The sequence below is a fragment of the Botryllus schlosseri genome, chromosome 1, assembly GCF_051294905.1.
Source record: "Botryllus schlosseri isolate E-star chromosome 1, Bs_hap1, whole genome shotgun sequence".
NCBI classification, from domain to species: Eukaryota; Metazoa; Chordata; class Ascidiacea; order Stolidobranchia; family Styelidae; genus Botryllus; species Botryllus schlosseri.
In genome coordinates this window covers 3,001,244-3,020,874 of record NC_137236.1, presented here as the reverse complement: position 1 = coordinate 3,020,874, position 19,631 = coordinate 3,001,244, and the positions used below count along the sequence as shown (strand labels likewise).

Sequence of the window (19,631 nt, the reverse complement as noted above, 5' to 3'; positions counted from 1 at the left end):
ATGACTCGACTTGACTCGAGTCAAAACTATAAAAGCGAGATTGACTTGTGACTCGGAGCCTTGTGACTCGGTTACAACCCTGGTGATCAGAAAGTATTGAAAAAAAAATTATTTAATTTTTATATATTAGGCTATATCCAAATCTTTCATCTCTTGTAGCAACGTGGCTACTAATTGGTATTAAACCAAGTTTTGTGTAGTGAGTTTTTCTAGCCAAACTAACAACTTTATCATGTAGTCAGTTGAATTTGAAAAAAAAAATTTAAGACTCCTTATACGCTGTATAACTCGTGTTTTTCTGCATGTATTTGTGTATTTGAATAGGTCGCTGTCACATTTTCAATATATATTGTTTAGTTCGTCAGCAATTCTACCATAGCCCATCAGCCAGTCCAAGAAATGTGCTTACGTCCAATCCAAGACCCCGGAAGAAACGACAATTTGTATCGGCGAGCTGAATGGCGATGAAACGTATGTATATTAGGGAGGAGCGGATCGACAAATTCTCTGGTCCGGCTCCGACCCGGTTTGTCAATTCTCTGGTCCGGCTCCGATCCGGCCGTATCAGTAAAAAGTATTGATCCGGCTCCGACCAAAAATTAAAAAGTCCTGCTGGAAATCCGACCTAACACGGTACACGGTGGTTCCATGAATTTAAAAATATAGCTCGTTTCTTTTCGCACTGGCTTGGCGGTTACTTGCGTGTTGTTGGTCGGTAGTTATTTAGTTACAAACGTCATGCTTATCCATAGAGATTCTGGCCTTATCAAAGAAGTACTGATCCGGCTCCGATACGGTCCAACCAAAATTTAAAAAAATCCGGCCGGATATCCAACCCGGCTCCGGTCCATGCTCCGCACTAATGTATATGCGTCCATGCTAAGTGGTACTTTCAATCCACTGTTACGGCGCTGCAACAAGACCTTTACTAACTATTGGATTTGCAAAATCTGTACGGTACTCATTTTCCAAAATTCGCAACCACAACTAGACTCTATTTTATAGAACTAACTATCTTTGATGACTTGAAACCAACTAACTAAAACAGAGCTGACTAATAATGGATAATACAAATTACTGAATCACAAACAACCTAAGAAATATTGGAGATAGATTCGGCATTACAAAAGGCCAGGATATCGAGCTTGCGATGAAAGGGGTTCCGTGAATCAAAACCCACCACCGGGCTTAACCACTGTTAGTAGTGATGACTCTTAGCTAGCAATGCAAGAACAACGCACAATTGAACACCGATATCACGATTCACAGAACGGTGACACGTGTTTTATAGTTTCGCAACTAACTTATTCCGTAATGCAACTAGAACTTCTCGCATTAAAAAAATTGTAACTAGTACTAGGACTACGGGATAACCAGTAGTTAATGACCGTCGACTGACTAGATTCGTAGTATGTATAAATCTTGCTGTAACTGTGTGTTTGGGTATTGTTTCAGGGCAAGATCATGAACGGGAGTGAGATTCTAAGCTATCAATGTGCTTCAACAGAAGAAACTAAAGAATCAAAAGGAGGACAAGAGTAATTTGGGTCTCGACCTCCTATGACCAGGTACGTGAGTGCCAATATTCAACATTCAGCACAAACTTGTCGGTATTGTGGTGCTGACATGCTCTGTTTATGTATTGTACAGGCTTCGGGATTGTGTGTAGGTATGTGTGTGAGTGTTAAATTCACAATTTACAAGGTTGAGTAAGTAGACGTAGTCATTGAAGCTGTAGTCTGATCTTGCGGTCATTCCAAAACAGAACGTATTATTTTCAAATCTTGTGACGTTGAAGTTCCTAATCATTTAGTGACAACCATACAGGCTCTGTGTCGCAAGTCAATCTTACTTTTATAGTTTCAACTCGAGTCAAGTCGAGTCATTTTTAATTCACCATCGAGTCATTCCGAGTCCAAGTCAGCGAGCAGAGGGTCAAGTCCAAGTCATGATATTATGACTCGAGTCCGAGTCGAAGTCATTGCGTTGACTGCTCGGTTTCGATTTAGTCTTGTTAAAACTACTTTTTATAACGATATCTGGCGATATCGAATGGTTGACATTTAAGACATATAAACTGATTTTCGCATTTTGAACAGTTTCAGATTGCATTTTCAAGTACCAGTAACAATTGATGAAATACCAACACTGTGGTTACTTCACTATTCTTCGAAATTGCAAAGGTATGTTGGTCTTGGCCGTTTCAGACTCGAGTCATATCACTTGGTCAGAGCCATGCGCAATGACTCGCGTTCAAACTGAGTCATTATACAGATTGACTATAGTAAAGTCTAGTCAATTTCGAAAACTAGAGGGTGCACGAGCCCAAAATTATTATAGATTATTTTTTTTTAATTTGGCACCACATATCAAGTGTCCGTTTTAAAATTCAAAATTTTCCATTTTTCACTCCACCCTAGTAGCCAGTCCTAGTTCTAGTTACGGATTTTGAAAAGATCGTAGTTCCGGTTTTAACTCGAGCTGCTAATTTTCAAAAATTGAGTGATTATACTTCTATTTCTAGTTACTTGTTTTGAAAACTTGAGTAGTTCCAGTTCTAATTGCTAGTTTTGAAAAATAAGTAGTTCTAGTTCTAGTGACGGATTTTAAAAATAGCGTAGTTCCAATTCAAGTTGCTAATTGTTAAAAATTGAGTAATTAAATTTCTATTTCTAGTAGCGAATTTTGAAAAATGAGTAATTCTAGTTACTAGTTTTGAAAATAAGTAGTTATAGTTGCTTGTTTTAAAAATTAGGTAGTTCCCGGTCCATTGGTTGGTAGAGTATGGTGTACTAGTCTGCCCCCTGCCATTGTGTGTTGAACTAGAGCCTGACTATTACCGGATATCTCATGAACCACCCATCAAACCGATAACTAAACCTTCGCTGATCATTCCGATGTAGCCGCCGATGCTCAAAATATATTTTATCTCGCTTCAAGCGCACACATCCATTGCTAAGCTTGGACGTGAAATAAACTAGAAAACCAACTCAGGTCCTCTGCAAGCAGTGGTGGTCAGTAATGAAGTCATTAAAATTTATTTTAAAGTACTTAAATCTCAAATAAGTTTTGCATACTATTACTAATTACCGTACTCGAGTTGTTATAATTTAGGACTACTTACACTTCTACCTGAACAGTTTTCATTTTTCTGGCAAAACTGGCATTTGTCTTTCAAGTTACTTGTAAATTGCACTTGAGTAAAAACGTATCATGTTACTTCTACCTGAGTAACACTGAGGAGCACCTGGCCATTTCAGCGTGTGACTATAGAAAATAGATGAATATAGTCGGGTGCTGTGCTTTCTATAGATGGCTACATTTACTGAATCTACGTTATACAACAACTCTTGATTATATTACAGTGGATTGCCATCAGAATATCATCATACATAACATCTCATTTGAGAGGCTGTTCCTCTGATACATCTAAATTTATTTCGTGAAAGACGTTTGCATGACAATCTCAACCGTTCAGTCGGAATCTGAGAAACATAAATGTTCAACTGACACACGAGGAGGTGAAAAGTGAGTAAATTATAAATTACATTATTTTGGCAAATCCATGATTTCGTATCCGAATAGTGGCGTGTTGTCGGCAGTTTTTGAACCAAGTCACTACCTTCGAGTCACGAGTCATTTCAAGTCATTGACATTTGACTCGAGTCAAGTCAAGTCATCCTATTTTCAAAGGTGGCTCGAGTTAAGTCGAGTCAAGTCAAGTCACGAGTCAAGTCATAGTTCAATTCAAGTTGATTTTTTTAAGTACGAAGCATAATTGCGTCATCGCATTTTGATACCAGTAGCTGTTTGGAAGTTGCCATTAGTTTGGAACCATGGGACGACTATGCCTAGTTTGAAATACATGTAAAAAAAGGCTTCGTATCGCCCACGCATACGTAGAACTGATAAAGTACTCAAATAACCGTATAGCCTCAATCTATAATTATCATTCAGAATAGTGATTGCTCACTCTTACATGTCACACCAGCGTATCGAGAACGATTCGAACATATGCAAGATCAGCCATTTTTATCGACACCGTTAATTGATGACTTGTAATTGACTCGTAACTTTTTCTCCGAGTCACGAGTCAAACCACATTTCCGACACGCCAAGTCAAGTCAAGTCATATGAAAAAAGTGACTCGAGTTAAGTCGATTCATCCCAACATTGGTTGCCGGCAGGACCAATAAAAACCATGATATACTCATTCTTTTCACTCCTAACATGTGTATGACTACAGATAAACACAGTTTCTAGGCCTATATTATAAGTATCGCTACTAATACACAAGACTTGAATCAAGTCTTATAGAATGTGTCTGGTCCTAATATGACCTGGTCTAGCCGTGCGCATTGACTCAAGTACGTGTCTAGTCATTTTCTATTTACAAGATATGATTCGCATCTGACCCAAGTCGAGTCAATACAGCCCTCCCTGGCTCTAGCCTTGCGCTATCTCCAGATTAAAGTAGAAGTAATTCTGTTGTTGTTTGTGGTGTTCATGGTGTTTGTTGGCTACCATGGTCATTTAGACCAGGCGAATTTTCTTCATTTCTATCCTTTACCTGCCGACTTGTCGCACGGCTCACGTCTGGGCTTTTATGAGACACCGTTTACACAGATGATATCACGAGGAGGAGGCGCGATAAACCTCAAACACTTAGGTAGGAATTCCGGAGTCGACCCCTTATTTTCTGATAAATTATGAGCGGTTTGAAACTTGTTACAACTACCTGGAGTAATATTCAAAAGCAGAAGTTCTTATAAGTACCCGAGTATGTTGTTTTACTGAATAGATTGACTGAATGTGTCGCATATTTTTAATAATAATTTGCCAGTAATAGCTTTGGAAATGACTAGAATCATCTTCTCGATTAATTGATAATGAACAACAGCAACGCAAATAGGCAAGATTTTCGATGCACTATCCTTTTATAAACATGCATTGGCTTTATTCAGGCTGGTAGTGACTCGAGTCAGGACTTGACTTGACTCGAATCTCAGACAATTTAATGCCCATTTTTCAAGTATTGATCCTGATAAAAGACACTTGAATCAAGTAATATGGAATGTCTGAGTCATATAAATTCATGGATACATGCGTAATGACTGCAGTAGGCCTACAAATTGAGTCCACACACAAAGTGTCTCAAGTGAACTGGAGTCATTTGCCATTTCCATTGTCCACGGAAATGACTCGAGGCGAGTCAAGTTGACAAAAAATCAAAATATGTGAATTATTTCTTTTCTCTACTATAAATCAGATTTAGTAATGCAGTGTATAACGTTCTGGAAACAATCAGTGAATCTATTGATCAGGACACATTCATATAAGAGCCATTTATCTTTAATGCACTTAATATTCTCAGATGTCCCTCTCCAACTGTCAAGGACGTCCGCTTGGAATGAAACTTCAAAAAAAGGATGAAGTGCATCTAATGGTTGCCAATGAGTGTGAGTAGTCTTACAAATAGAAGAATCAGTGTCTTCCATAATTAAACAGCCACATGCTACGTTAGTTTGATCTGTCAGTCTCAGTGGATACTTTTAAGTCACATTCTCTATATGAAACTACTGTTATTAGATTATGAGTTGTGTGTATGCTGTTCATGGTGTGTTGAGTCTTCGAATACAATGTGCTAATGTATGCTATCATTGTCAGTAAGAAGTCATATCGCACACTTCTCACCTCTCCGATATCTAATTATGCCATACTTTCTGCATAGTAGCCTACATCATGTGTGTGGGAAATGGTATGACCTTGTCAAATTTTCATGTCCTCATTCTTCTAATAGAGACCTTGCTCATGGAAGATCATCACATGACATTCATTTTAAGTCCTATTCCTCCGATGCTTCATCAGTTGGATAATAAAAGAGATTCGTACGGCAATCTCAGCCGATCAATCTGACGAACATCAATGTCTAACAGGCTGAAAGGTGCCGTATGGGTAAGTTCTGATTTTCTTTCATCGCCATATCAATGATTCCGATTTAAGCCTTTTTTTGATTATGTGACGCCACGACTGATATGATTGCTTTTGCCTATTACAAAAGTCTCAACACATTGGCTGACTGTAAAGTTTGAATTTGAATGGTTTATTAACCGACTTGTCTTTTCTTTGCCATTACAGACGAGGTCTTTCTGTGGATCAGATTCAAGCAATTTTTCAACTTTCAAGTAACGGTATTTTCCATTGTGACACCAGTTTAGTTTAATACCGTGACATACGTTTCAAGACACAATTGGGATTGGCATCGAGATTGAAGCTGCATCACATGATCTTGTAACCATGTGGTTCTCAAACTTTTCAATAAATTCACTAAACGGTAGGTTTGCAATTTTTTAAATGACTTACAGTCATTATCTTAAAATTAAAAAATGACTCGCTTCGAGTCAACGGACAAAGTGACTCGAATCGAGTCGATATCCAATATTAAGATATTGACTCGAGTCCGACTCGGTTGGAGTCATTGCAAACCTGGCTCTAGCCATACACTATCTGGCGATTGAAGTAGCAGTAATGCTGTTCATTTTTAGGCAATTACAAGCGATTTACAAGACTTGTTATGAACTACTTGAAGTAATATTTAAATTCAGTATTTCTGAACAGTACCGGTGTCAGTAGTATTATTAAGCATATTGAGGCAATGTGCCTCAGGCTTTTGCTTAGCCTTTTGGTAATAATTTTGCCAGTAATTTTTCAAAATTGTAAGAATCAACTTCTCTATTAGCAGATAATGAAATTTGAACAGAAGCAAATTCAGACTTGTAATAACTCGATTCATGACTAGACACGACTCTCAAACAGTTCCACAACCTGATTCAAGTCATATAGAATTTTTCGAGTCATCGGAGTTTGTCGAATCATGCACCATGACTACTCGAGCACAATTCGAGTAAATACAAAAAGTTTCTCCAGTCGAGTTGAGTCATTTGCAATTTCCATTTTCCAAGTAAATGACTTGGGTCGAGACAACGAAAAACTCGAATTATTCGAAGGATTTCCTCTCTCCTTGTTCGAATCAGTAATTATGATGCAGTGCAGTGCATGGCTGCGTGAAAACAATCTGTGATTCTCTAGCTCATAACACATTTACAAGACCTCTTCTTATATATATATGACTTTTGTATTTACAAACTACACATTTTCAGGTGTCTCTCTCGATACCACAAAATCTTATTTCAAAGTGACACTGGAGACCCGTTAAAAGGCGGATGTAGATATGTGCTCAATGTTGTCAAAAAGGCGGATGTAGATATGTGCTCAATGTTGACAATGCCACTGATTGACAATGTCGCAACTATACTTGAGAAGCATCAATTTCAGTAACAATCTCGAACCTGCCAATAACCATTTCACCAATCTACTTGAATAGCATCAACGGTACCTACTATCTCAACTCTACTAGAGACTATTATATCGTCTCTAACTTCCGATATCCCATTATTCTAAGTTAGTAGCATCTGTGTCAGCATCAATATCCATCCGGTTGTCTGCTCTATACATCCCTCACAAATATTTGACCCGTTCTTCCAGATATCGTGAAACCGCCTCAGGATTTTATGCAATTCAACGTTATATGAATGTACAAACGAAAATTAGCGCCTTGTCTCTTACGTCGGTATATTTGCCGAGATTATTGCTACTCGCGCAGTATTCCGTAGTTGCCGTATGGCATTTCAAGCGTATACTGTTGGTGCATGGTCTTAGTGCTTGATTGCTTTTAGTTTTCAAGTTGAAGGAGAAACACGATCCCAAGACGTGAAACGATGTTCATAAAGGATGGATGGTGTTAGTTCGAAATCTGTCAAGTTTCGGATGACAGTTCGGAGAAAGCTTTCTCGGAGTATGGACAGATTTACGACGCCAAGGTGAGATTATTTTGTAACATGTGTGTCATTGCATCAGTGGTCGGCAGTCCGCCAGACTTGTACCAACTACCTGGTTTTTAAATCACAAAACTGGAACCAGGACTAGTCATTTTCAAAACTTGTGGCTAGAACTAGAACTAGGCCTGCTGTAAAAATCCAGTAGTTAGTATACTGTCAACTATCTAGATTTGAAATATAAATCTCATGTACGAGATTCTTGTGTGGTGCGGACTGACTCCTCATCTTATTACTAACATGGTGAGTAATATGTGCGATGCAGTCCTCGACCTTGACGCCAAATATAAGAGCCCTCAATTTGTTTTGGCCACAATATTTTACGGATTCCAATTATTTTGTTGATGGGTCATATTGAAAATGTGTTTCGAAGCGTTGGAGTAGACCATCTCTGTACAAAGAAATAGGTTAGGCTACATTTGGCTACATACATTTGAAATGTTTTCAACCATTTTCAGTCTACTGCCTCATATCATCCCTGGTCTCCGAGCTAGATAGCGCAATGGTGATGCGTACGGCTTTTTGATCGGCGGGTTGTGGATTCGATCATCGGCCATGAAGGACCGAAGACTCAAAAACTGGTATAGGTGGCTATCCTGCTAGGCGTTCAGCATCCACGGATAGCATGGAGGAGAAGAAGGGTTGGTGCAGACTATATGTCCTTGCTTGCAGGTCGAATCGCATTTCCAGCGTTGAAGCATCTCGATGGTGCTGGCGAAAATGAATCTGGTATCTCCGAAAGTCAACTATTTAACTTCTCGATAATCTGTTATATTATATTGGATTAATCCCGGAGTCTAGTGCAGTGTGTTTTAACCTTTTATCTAGTGTGTGGGCCCCTAAATCTTGTTCGGTCATTGCGTCGACCCCAAACAACAAAATTTGGTATCATGATGACTAAAAGTAGAAGTTGATCACTTCTGCACACTCCTATTTATGACACGTGATGACCAATAAACAAGGCTGGGCACAATGATTCGAGTACTGAAATTATACGCTCCTTGATACTAAAAGCTAATTTATCAACAAGAATTAAAGTTTCCATACTAAATTGTACTGTTGAAAGCATGATTGGCTGTATCTCAGCATACGAAACATATAGGCTATTGCAAAGCTACGAAGGTGACTGGACGCAGCTCATTTCCGTAAGCATGATTATTCTACAACATAATCAGCAAGTGGAATATAATCGGTATGGTCGAAAAAGTACAGAAGTATCTTTTATGAGATGGATAACAGGCATTATATTCATTGTAGTAGCATAATCAGTACATATTTGAACTTTGAGTGGCACTCTATTACTCGACCTGAATCGAAGTTCCCTGTTAACTGAAAATTTTTTCGCGTTCCTTACGATTTACGTACAATTCGTGGTTATTGCTCTGTCCCGGATTTCATATTTGAGAATTATCTCGTAACCTTCAATGCCATCAAACTATCCTTTGAGATTGCTAGCATTCTCATTGCTCCCTTCGATATTTTGTGATATCACGATACGACGGCGCGAAATTTTTCACTATAAATACAAAACCTGGTTCACGATAAGTACAGATGTTATAAGGGACAATGTAGTCTTATGTTTGTTGTTTAAACATTGGCCTTTCATGGCTCTTCAACTAGTATGCACGCCATCAAGGGATAGATATATCCCAGATCAATATATTCACTGTAGTGTCTCTATATACCTGACTATTAGTTGTGTAGGCCTAGTGATAATGTGCATGCACATTGTACAACTCGCCCATATATTCGTGAATTTGCATGCGTTGCTGTCACGTTTTTGACGTCATGCATTCAGATCTTCATCAACTCCGCCCTTGAATTGTCCAACAGATGTGCTTCATCCAATTCAAGACCTCTGAAGATGGAAAAAAATTTCAATGCGCTGAATGGTGAGGATAACATATGTTGCCGCGTCTATGCCTAATTCATTCCATTGTTCCTCGCTGCAACCAGACTTGTACAAACTATTGGATCTGCTAAATCTGTACTGATCTTACAAAGCTTCAGCCAATGGCTTTTTTATACCACACTTCGTGAAGTCACATGTTGACCGAAACTGCATATATCTTGGATGTGTCGTGGCACGGTAATGGCCGGCACCGAAATGCCTATTTCTAAAAATTATGAATATTTTCTCTTGAGGCCGAGAAGTATGCATTTCAAAATCAAGATATTCAGCGACAATCAATCTCTCGAGAACACTCTATTAATTATGTGTGTTGATTTAGGAAATAACTTTGTGTCCTCTTCGAGCTTTCTCCCTAACCTATTGGTAATTTTGGTTACGGCCCTGACTAGAATGCAAATCGTTGGGTGCGTGAAATAGTCAGCTATATAGTCGAGCAATGGATATATTATGACGTAAACAGCAAGTGATGTAATGATGTCTCATAGAAAGTTGCTCTCACACATGAGACCCTTCATCGCAATCGTAATATTGTCTTCAATATGTGTGCAAAGATAAATTCTAATATGGAAAATAAATTTAATCGCGAGTAATTGTGATTACTTTTCCAATGTAATCGTAACTGTAATTGATTACTGCGAGCTTTTGTTGTATCGTAATCGTAAACGCGAGATTCAGAAGTAATCGTAATCGCAATCGATTACACTCATGAACTAATCACCCGATGTTTGGCCCCAACATGATCATAAACTAAACTTCACAGCGAGCCTTTCTGTCACCAACAGAGAGGGACGTTTTACTGTTATATGGGATAATTTCTGTGCGTGCCGAAAATTTCATTTCAAGGATCGAATTGCGTCTAAAATATTGGTAATTGCATTTATTGCTAATAATAATAATTTTTCATCGTCACCAAGTCCACTAGATCAGAATTACTGATAGATCTGAGGTAGGCAGTGACTTCGGATAGCAATCGCGAGACTATTCCCCTCCTGCCGCCTATGGACAGTGCACAATAAGCAATAGGCTAGGGTTACCAATTACCATATTATATATATTTATACAAGCAGCTGTTGGTTTTTGCTGCTTCGATCTGGAAATCGAAATGTTTCATTTGATGAAAACAAGATGTCAAATCGTATGCCGTTGTACGTAAATACATAGGCCTTCTGTTCACCAAGCAGCAACGGTCAAACTGCGTTTAACTAAGCACAACCAAACATCAATACATATGTTAGCATTTGAAACTAGGAAGGGTGGCAGGACCGTAACTGTCGCACCCAACCCACCCCCCTCCCAATTGGGGGGCGAGCTCGGAGGTGCCCAAAATTATTTCCTGAATTAGCCTAAATTAAAGAGAATTTTTTGAAAATTTAGGCAATTTTTCAAAAATTTTCCACGTCCGGCGCGATTTCAAGTTATCGGGTATCTTGATTGTAGGGTACTTTCACCCCAAGTTAAAGTACACAAAATTTATAGAAATATAGGCATATCGGCGTTGGCCATCACCGCGTCACGATGCACCAAGACATATTAGGTTTTCGGCCATGTAACATGCGAATACAAGAACTGTGCCGGGACTATCGGCAGCGAGAAAACCTTGGCCGAGAATGGCTGCCCTTATACTGAACGAAAACTTCGTTATATATACAAAATGTAGGCAGATAGGTTTAATTGTCCATAGGCGCCTAAATGACTGGTGCCGAATGTTCCTGTCTCGGCTATCTGAACCTCACAAGACAAACACCATCCTGCAGGGAAAAATTATGTGCCAGTTAACAAATACCAATTTGAAATCGTGTGCGTCTTTTAGCTTAGTAGCCTTCGTTTGGGCGATTCTATATTGTTTGATATAGCAGACAGGAAGGAGGTCACGAAGTAACATCATGTTACGGAGTCCATACCAACCAGGCCCTACTGTTTTCAAGACGCCTCTCTGAGCTCTACCGGTAAATCTGATTACGTTAGCAGAGAGGACAAGAAATTGATAGCAATTAATGCAATTCCCTATCTTATATTGACATATTTTTATCATGAATTATCGTAAATTTTCGAGCATCGCGCTGTATCACTGAACAGTACGACTAATTTCGTGGCCAAAGCGAACAACGTGATCGGTTAATCACCCTATGGGCGCCCAAGACCCAACTTTTTTTGTTCTGTTGACGAAGTGGATACTGTTTCGTTCCTGCCAACGGGTAGGCTACGCCCGAAGATGTTTAATTATTATTGAGCGGTCGTACCTTTTCAAACATACCTCACTCAGCTTTTCCTGTAAATCTGATTACGTGAGCAGAGAGAGGATAAATATTGATTGCACTATATATGCAATTCCCGGTCATATTGACCGATTCAATCACGGTCGACAGCGTATAACCTGAAGTTCGGTTTATCATCATATTGGGGGCCCAAGACCCACGTTTTTTATGGGGGAGGGGGGCTGATGAAGTGCTGTTATGGCCCTGTATGGGGTTATTATTATCCTGCTGCGGCGAGGTACTCGCATTTGGAGTGTATTGACCTGACATACTGCATGGCAGGTGTTCTTACAATCACAATAATGGGCTACTTCACGAACATCCTATACTATGTGCGGATAATAATTCATCACGCAATGCAATAGCTAATATCTGTGACGTAATAATTAGCAGTGTTGTGCGTTACTACCCGGTATAATATCGCACTCTGTATTGTTCATGAATGTTCAATTCATGTCGTGAGATTTGCTTGTGTCCACACCAAATAGGACACTATGGTTTCATCTACAAACTAATATAGCTTAGTGATTAACACTAGAGCCCGACCGATATTGAATTTCTGAGCCGATACCAATGAAGCCGATATCCAGTCCCTACACCGATAACCCCGATAATTTAACACACACTGAATGGTGGGTGCCTTTATTTTGTGCTAGGAAAATTATGAAAATTATGGAAACTTATGAAACTTATGAAACTTATGAAAACTTATGAAACTTATGAAACTTATGAAAACTTATGAAACTTATGAAAACTTATGAAACTTATGAAAGAATATCTTCCTATTGAAATGAACAAGATTATTTTCGGCTGAAACACGTCAGGGGTAATCGTCAGTAGCTAGTAGAGAATTTAAAAAAAAAAATTGTAAAGCAACAATTGCAATGATATAATGAATACAAGCCAAAAAATCAATCAATTTTAGTTGAAACCGTCCGCACCCGCTTCATCCTATATTATATAAACCTGACTGGAGAGAAAACATTTATTACCGTGAATTATAGTGGGCTCATTCACCTTTACTTTGCTTAAATTTATTTCGAATGCCAAGTGAAAACCGTGGGCGTTGTCAGTGTGAAGTTGGATGAATCGGATAATTTTCACGACCAGTTGTGGAAATTGAGATAAATTCAGTTAATAACAATTAAGTCAGAGCTCTTTGTTATAAGCACGAGAATGGCAAATGTCTGTACAACAACCTCGGCTCGTTCCGGACTATACAGTTCAGTACTATTTTCCGGAAAACCAGAAGTAGATTAGATTCAAAATTGTAAAGCATAGAAAAAATATCAAAAATAAATTAGAGATTTCCAGCATTTCGCTCTAAGTAGACAATCATGTCGGGATCAGGGTATCTGGTATTCTCCTAAATTAACGATGCAATTTACATAAACATTGTTCGTAATTGTGGAAGAATTAAAGCTTCGTCCGGAGAGTTAGCATTTTTATTTAATCTGTTGTGAAGAACAGTACATCAAAACAATGAGACGTCTACCAGCGCATCTGAGATATTGTGCACATTGCGCAATCTCGAGCTTTCCCCGCGCGGCAATCAAATTGGGTCACGCGTTAGCAATTTGGCATATGAAGATTGCGACACAGTCGCGTTTGCTGATTGACGCTGAATTGGTATCTTTGGAAATAATAGTCGACGTCAATGCCACTCAAGTATTTAGATAAACTTAAACTATGCTTTAAGACAACCTTTTCGGTTCGCGATATTATTGAAGATACTCGCGAAGTCGTGATTAGGGCTGGGCATAATGATTCGAGTACTCGAATCTGAATCGAGTAATCGAATCTGAATCGAGTAATAATTTCAATGATTCGAGTCGAGTAGTAGAAGTCGATTTTTTCGAGTAATAAAATTATACACTCCTCGCCACTGCAAGTTAATTTATCAACGACAATTATAGTTTCGATACCATTTTCGCCTGTGGTAGCCTTGAAACCTTGAATGGCCGTATCGCAGCATCCCAGACAGTACAAAGCTATACGAACGTTACTGAAAATAACACATTTACGAAGTCATGATCATTCCACAACATTGTCACAAAGTGCAATTAACCCGTGTGGCCGAAAAATACCAAACTATCTTTAATGAGATGGATAACAGGCATTATATAATCTTTGTGGTGGTACAAAGGGTACTCATTTGATCTTGGACATACTACGTTTTGTTATGACGTCATAATGAGTGATACTCGAATACTCGACTCGACTCGAAACATTTTACGTGATTCAGAATCGAGTCACTCAGATACTCGATTTTGCCCACCCCTAGTCGTGATCAGTGGTGGCCTTACGATTGGGGGGGCCCTAGGCGAAACTTCCAGGGGGGGCCCTCCTTATCTATATTATCGCAACTTATGGGGGGCTGCGCCCCCCAGACCACCCCTCACTACCGCTTAGCGATACTTTTATTGTTCTACTAAACGTATACACTGTTCCGGTAGTGCTTTGTCTGTACATCATGATAAAACTTTCAGCATATAAAATAATTACAATGTCATGCCACAGTACAATAAACGACTTGGCATATTCGAAAACAAGTGACTCAAGTGAACTATAGCGCGTGTCGAGACCCACCTATTTAGAAGAATTATGGGATGTAGCATGACATCATAGTATAACAAGGCAACTGCACGCCAAATATACCACATAAATCCAGAAAGCTGTAGGCTGACATTAGTAATAAGCCAGCACACCACGTCAAGGTTTCAGCCTGGTGCTGGATTGGGCCTAACTTTTTGCTACAAAGAAGATTTTGTTGCATGATAAGGCATAAAAGCAAAATGTGTGGCAATGTGGTTGTGGTACAACACCAGTAATACCACAGGAACACATCAGTACTGGTATCACCTGTGAAGAGCTAGTTCCACGATCTGTAAGAATATAGCTTTCAATACAACATCCATTGTAATATAATATTTATTGAACTCGGATAATTTTTGGGTGCCTCTTTTCAAGAGTTAACTGCACACCTAAGGGATTTAAATAGATTTAAAAGCAAAACCAAAACGACAAAGTATGACGCAACAATCAAAATCACAAACCATGATATTCGCATTGTAACAATGACAACAACAACAAACTTTGAAGTATACGGACATACGGTAGTATAGTAGCAGCGCAATTTGTAAATAAACAGTTACACATAAGAAACAACACGCACTAATGAAAAAATTGTAGGTTATAGAAAAAATATTTTTGTCTGTAAGAACTTGCCTCGTTGGATTAAACCTAAAACGCCACAACTAGCATAGACAAAAGACCACTACAATCAAATACAATATACGTATTTGAAAGCACTGTTACATCATTCAAGTCTATAAGGCAATATAGTTGGTGGAAAAACAGCATCATCCTCAATTTGTGCAGAACATTCCTGAGCTGAAATAGATGGTTAAATATTTGTGTATGTGTAGCAGTTCAAAATTTGCATTGTCACTTTCTTTCCAAATCTGAACCACTTCCTTTTCTAAAATCCTGACTTACATTTAGCATGTACTCGCGGCATTGCAGCAGATACTTGACTGCAGTAATTAGGAGATACTGATGCTACCAATTACAACATAACATATAACTGAGTGATACCAAACTCATCGTAGCTAATGAAATGTACGGTTGTCAACTGACGAGTGCGCCTTACTCAATATGCTGTTTACCGAGTCATATTTATATTTAACTGGTAGCCCATTTCAAGAGTGTAATGGTCAAAATTGTCTTATGCAACACCTGATCTTAGGGCAAATTTTGGTTGCAGTCAAATCCTTGGAAAGTTGCACATATTTTTCATAAAAGTTGAAGTAAAAAGTTGCATTTATTTTACATTTATTTTTCACTAAAGTTACACTAAAAAGTTACATTTATGGATAAGTTTCTTGAAATTATTAAGGTATGAGATACTCGAATCGATGCGTATCCAAGGCACTGTCGCAAAACTCAGTGTTGGCGCCTCCAACAAAATCAATAGCCTGAAAAAATTGACCCAGTCGTAATATAATTTACGGCGGTCTAGCCTGAATGTATGTCAAATAAGAAATGACCTCAAATTTAAACGACAGTGATGATAATCAAGTGATCTATTTACATAAAGTACCAAATATTTCCAGTAAAAAGTGAGTTGCATGAAAAATCGAAAAGCTGCAGAAAGTTGCTTGAAAAAATGAAGAAAAGTTGCAATATAAGATTCCTCCAAACAGCTTAAAACACCATACTACATAACTTCCGAGTATGTAGAAAGCTGCCAGAAGCTGTAAAAAAAGTTGCAAAAACTTGCCCTGTGATCATTTAATTCTTTCCTCTGGCTGCTGAAATTGATTCCATTGCTAAATTGTTTGGTCACATTTTGGTCTTTTTCCGTGACATCACATTAAATTATCAACCTCACAACAAATTGAATATATGTAGCCTTTCGTACACCTTTCTCAATGATAGCCATTCAAACCTTTCAAGTATCGACATAGATTTTTGAGACATAAAATATCAAGCATCAGGCCGCTAGAAACTTTCCTGCATTCAAGATCTATCTTTAGTACACCACCAATTAAAAGACATCCACCTGTGATTAAAAAACACTTTCTGACAACACCATAAACACTTTCTGACTGACTGTACCAGGTGCACATTTAGCATGGTAAAGCTTTGAAAATACGCTGCCAATCCGCAGACAAGAAATGAACAAATTTACCATCATGACAACCCTGAGAATGGATTTCCATTCAGAAAAGGCCCAATTCACAACTAATATGTTGAGGCATGAGAATGGCTCAGTAGACAACAATATATAGGCTATAATAGCCTACATGCTTTCATTGGTTTTCAAATGACTATTTCCTTTGATATTTTGGATATTCAGGCTCAGTGTGGACACGGTTCATTATAAATTGACATACGGTATCATATGAAAGCTGGCATCAAGAGCTAGCAAGTAGAATCTCACAAACTTATACTGGAAAATTTTGATGCACTGAAATATACACTGCTACCACTAGGAAGTATATATTCTTTTAACAAGCACAGAAATTCAATTATCGAACACCGTTTACAGTACAATATTCTACATGGGTAGGCCTAAATGTATTTTCACGGTTATTCGCAAAATGATAAACTAAAATTGGCATAAATGTAGGAGGGGGGGCTCATAAAATCAAAGTAAGCTCTTAGCGGGTGCAGAAATTTAATGATCGACTACTGTTTACGGTACCATATTCTACATGGGTACATATATTTTCATGTTTACTCGTAAAATGACAACTAAAATTCGCATAAATGTAAAGGGGGGGGGGCTCATAAAATCAAAGTAAGCTCTTTTAGCAGATGCAGAAATTTAATGATCGACTGTTTACGGTACCATATTTTACATTGGTACATATATTTTCACGGTTATTCGCAAAATAATAACTAAAATTCGCATAAATGTAGGGGGAAGGGCTCATAAAATCAAAGTAAGCTCTTTTAGCGGATGCAGAAATTCAATGATCGACTACTGTTTACGGTACCATATGCTACATGGGTACATATCTTTTCACGGTTATTCGTAAAATGATAACCAAAAATCACGTAAATGAAGATGGGGGGCCCCCTCATAAAATCAAAGTAAGCTTTCAGCGGGTGCAGTAATTTAATGATTGACTTCTGTGTGCGGTATTACATTCTACATGGGTACATGTATTTTCACAGTTATTTGCAAAATGATAACATTCGCGTAAATGTAGGAGGGGGGCCCTTTAGCTAATGGCAAAATAGATAGAGATCATCAAATCAAAGTGAGCTCTTGCAACTAGTGCAGAAATTAAATGATCGACTACTGCTTACGGTACCATATTCTACATTGGTGCATGGATTTTTGGGGTTATTCGTAAAATGATTACTAAAAAATGAGAATTGATGATTGACCTGTTTTATGGTACAATACCATATTCTTTATGGATACAAGGATTCCGCGGTTATTCATAAAATGGTAATACTTGAAAAAAGCACGTAAACCGGAGAAATAGTTGGAAAAAGCGCGTAAACCGAAGCGGGGGGGGGGCCTCGAAAGCGCGTAAATCAACCAGGGGGGCCCTAGGCGACCGCCTACCTCGCCTACCCCAAAAGCCACCACTGGTCGTGATACACTCATATGTGATTTATGAATATGTTGTTACTTATTGTTCCCAATGATTATAATTTTAAGAATTATAGGCCTATGTAGAATTGTAGATAGAATCACCGCACATCGACCAATCATCATATTTTGATGATATTCTGGGTCCGTTTAATTGCCCTGGTATTCGTGCGGCCCCGACCTTGCTCTGCAATTCTAAATTTGGCCCTGACACCGAAAAAGTTTGGGAACCACTGATCTAAACTATAATCCGTCGGTCTCAATGTGAAATTTATTTGTAAAAATAATACTTCTGTCATGCCGACAACCAATATCCACGCAAACTCGGTTTACCAGACGTATCGCGTGCCGAGAAGGGTTAATCCAGTTTTGTACGATGCGTTGATTGATCGCAGACATAGGCCTACTGGCGCCTGTGAAACAATGCGGTTTTCAAAACCTCATTGCCTTCCTAATTACCACCAAGAAATGAAGCGTCGTCGATGTTCAAGTTTATAAATTCATATTGCAATCAGAACAGTCCCCAGCATTCTCTTATTAGGCGTGCTGGCACCTAGTTACCGCATGGTTTTAAGTATATTACAAGAAGGCAAAGCCTACTCGCGGTCACCGAATAGGTAAAGTAGCTTTGTCAGAGATCACCTCCGTGTGTCTATCGAACATCGGTGCTGTCAAATCTTCCGGTAGTTTACAGTGTGCTGCTAGCCAAAAATGGTCGATAATGCTAGGGTGCCGCTGACTATTTTCCATTTACAGAGGGTGCCGCGAGGTTGAAGATTTTGGCAACCACTGGTCTATGTAAATCTTGATTGCCATTATTGCAATCATGATTTAAAAATCCATATTTGGTAACGAATACCGAGGCAATGGTCTCACAATAAACATCGAATCTGACTTAATTTACCCAAGTTTCATAAGTTTCATAAGTTTTCATAAGTTTCATAAGTTTCATAAGTTTTCATAAGTTTCATAAGTTTCATAAGTTTTCATAAGTTTCATAAGTTTCATAAGTTTTCATAAGTTTCATAAGTTTCCATAATTTTCATAAGTTTCCTAGCACAAAATAAAGGCACCCTTGAATGGTCGCCGCTTCACTTTCCCATGACCTAAGGTTAAACGCTCTGTGAAGTTTGTTACGTCATAATGCAATAACTCGAGAGCATCGTACCGGCAACAACAACATCATCAACCTGCGGACTGCGGAGTGCGGACAGCAGTTTCCTCAGAAAAATATACGACAGGATTGGTGCTGTAGTGAAGGAGACTGATCTGCAGTCGGGGTCAGAAGCTTTTTCCAATAATAGCCAGGATATAACAAAATGTTAGGGAGGACTAGTGATATGAGTCAGAAGAGGGCGATTGAGAAATATGCCTCATAAAGTTAAAACGCGCATAACTTGGATTAGTAGATTGGAAGGAACATCGCTGTTTATTTTAGGTTACATGCGGTGACGCCG

General features: G+C 38.6%; 1 protein-coding gene and 1 long non-coding RNA gene across 4 annotated transcripts in view; both read left to right on the top strand.

The window, feature by feature from the left end:
- Positions 1–19,631, top strand: part of LOC145439227 (uncharacterized) — a 462,343-nt gene that overhangs the window by 332,549 nt on the left and 110,163 nt on the right. The gene's annotated exons all lie outside the window — the stretch shown is intronic.
- Positions 5,394–9,895, top strand: LOC145439894 (uncharacterized). The gene is made up of 5 exons (XR_013915386.1): positions 5,394–5,459; positions 5,801–5,955; positions 7,737–7,880; positions 8,354–8,536; positions 9,694–9,895. It is a non-coding gene; the product is annotated as an uncharacterized LOC145439894 (long non-coding RNA).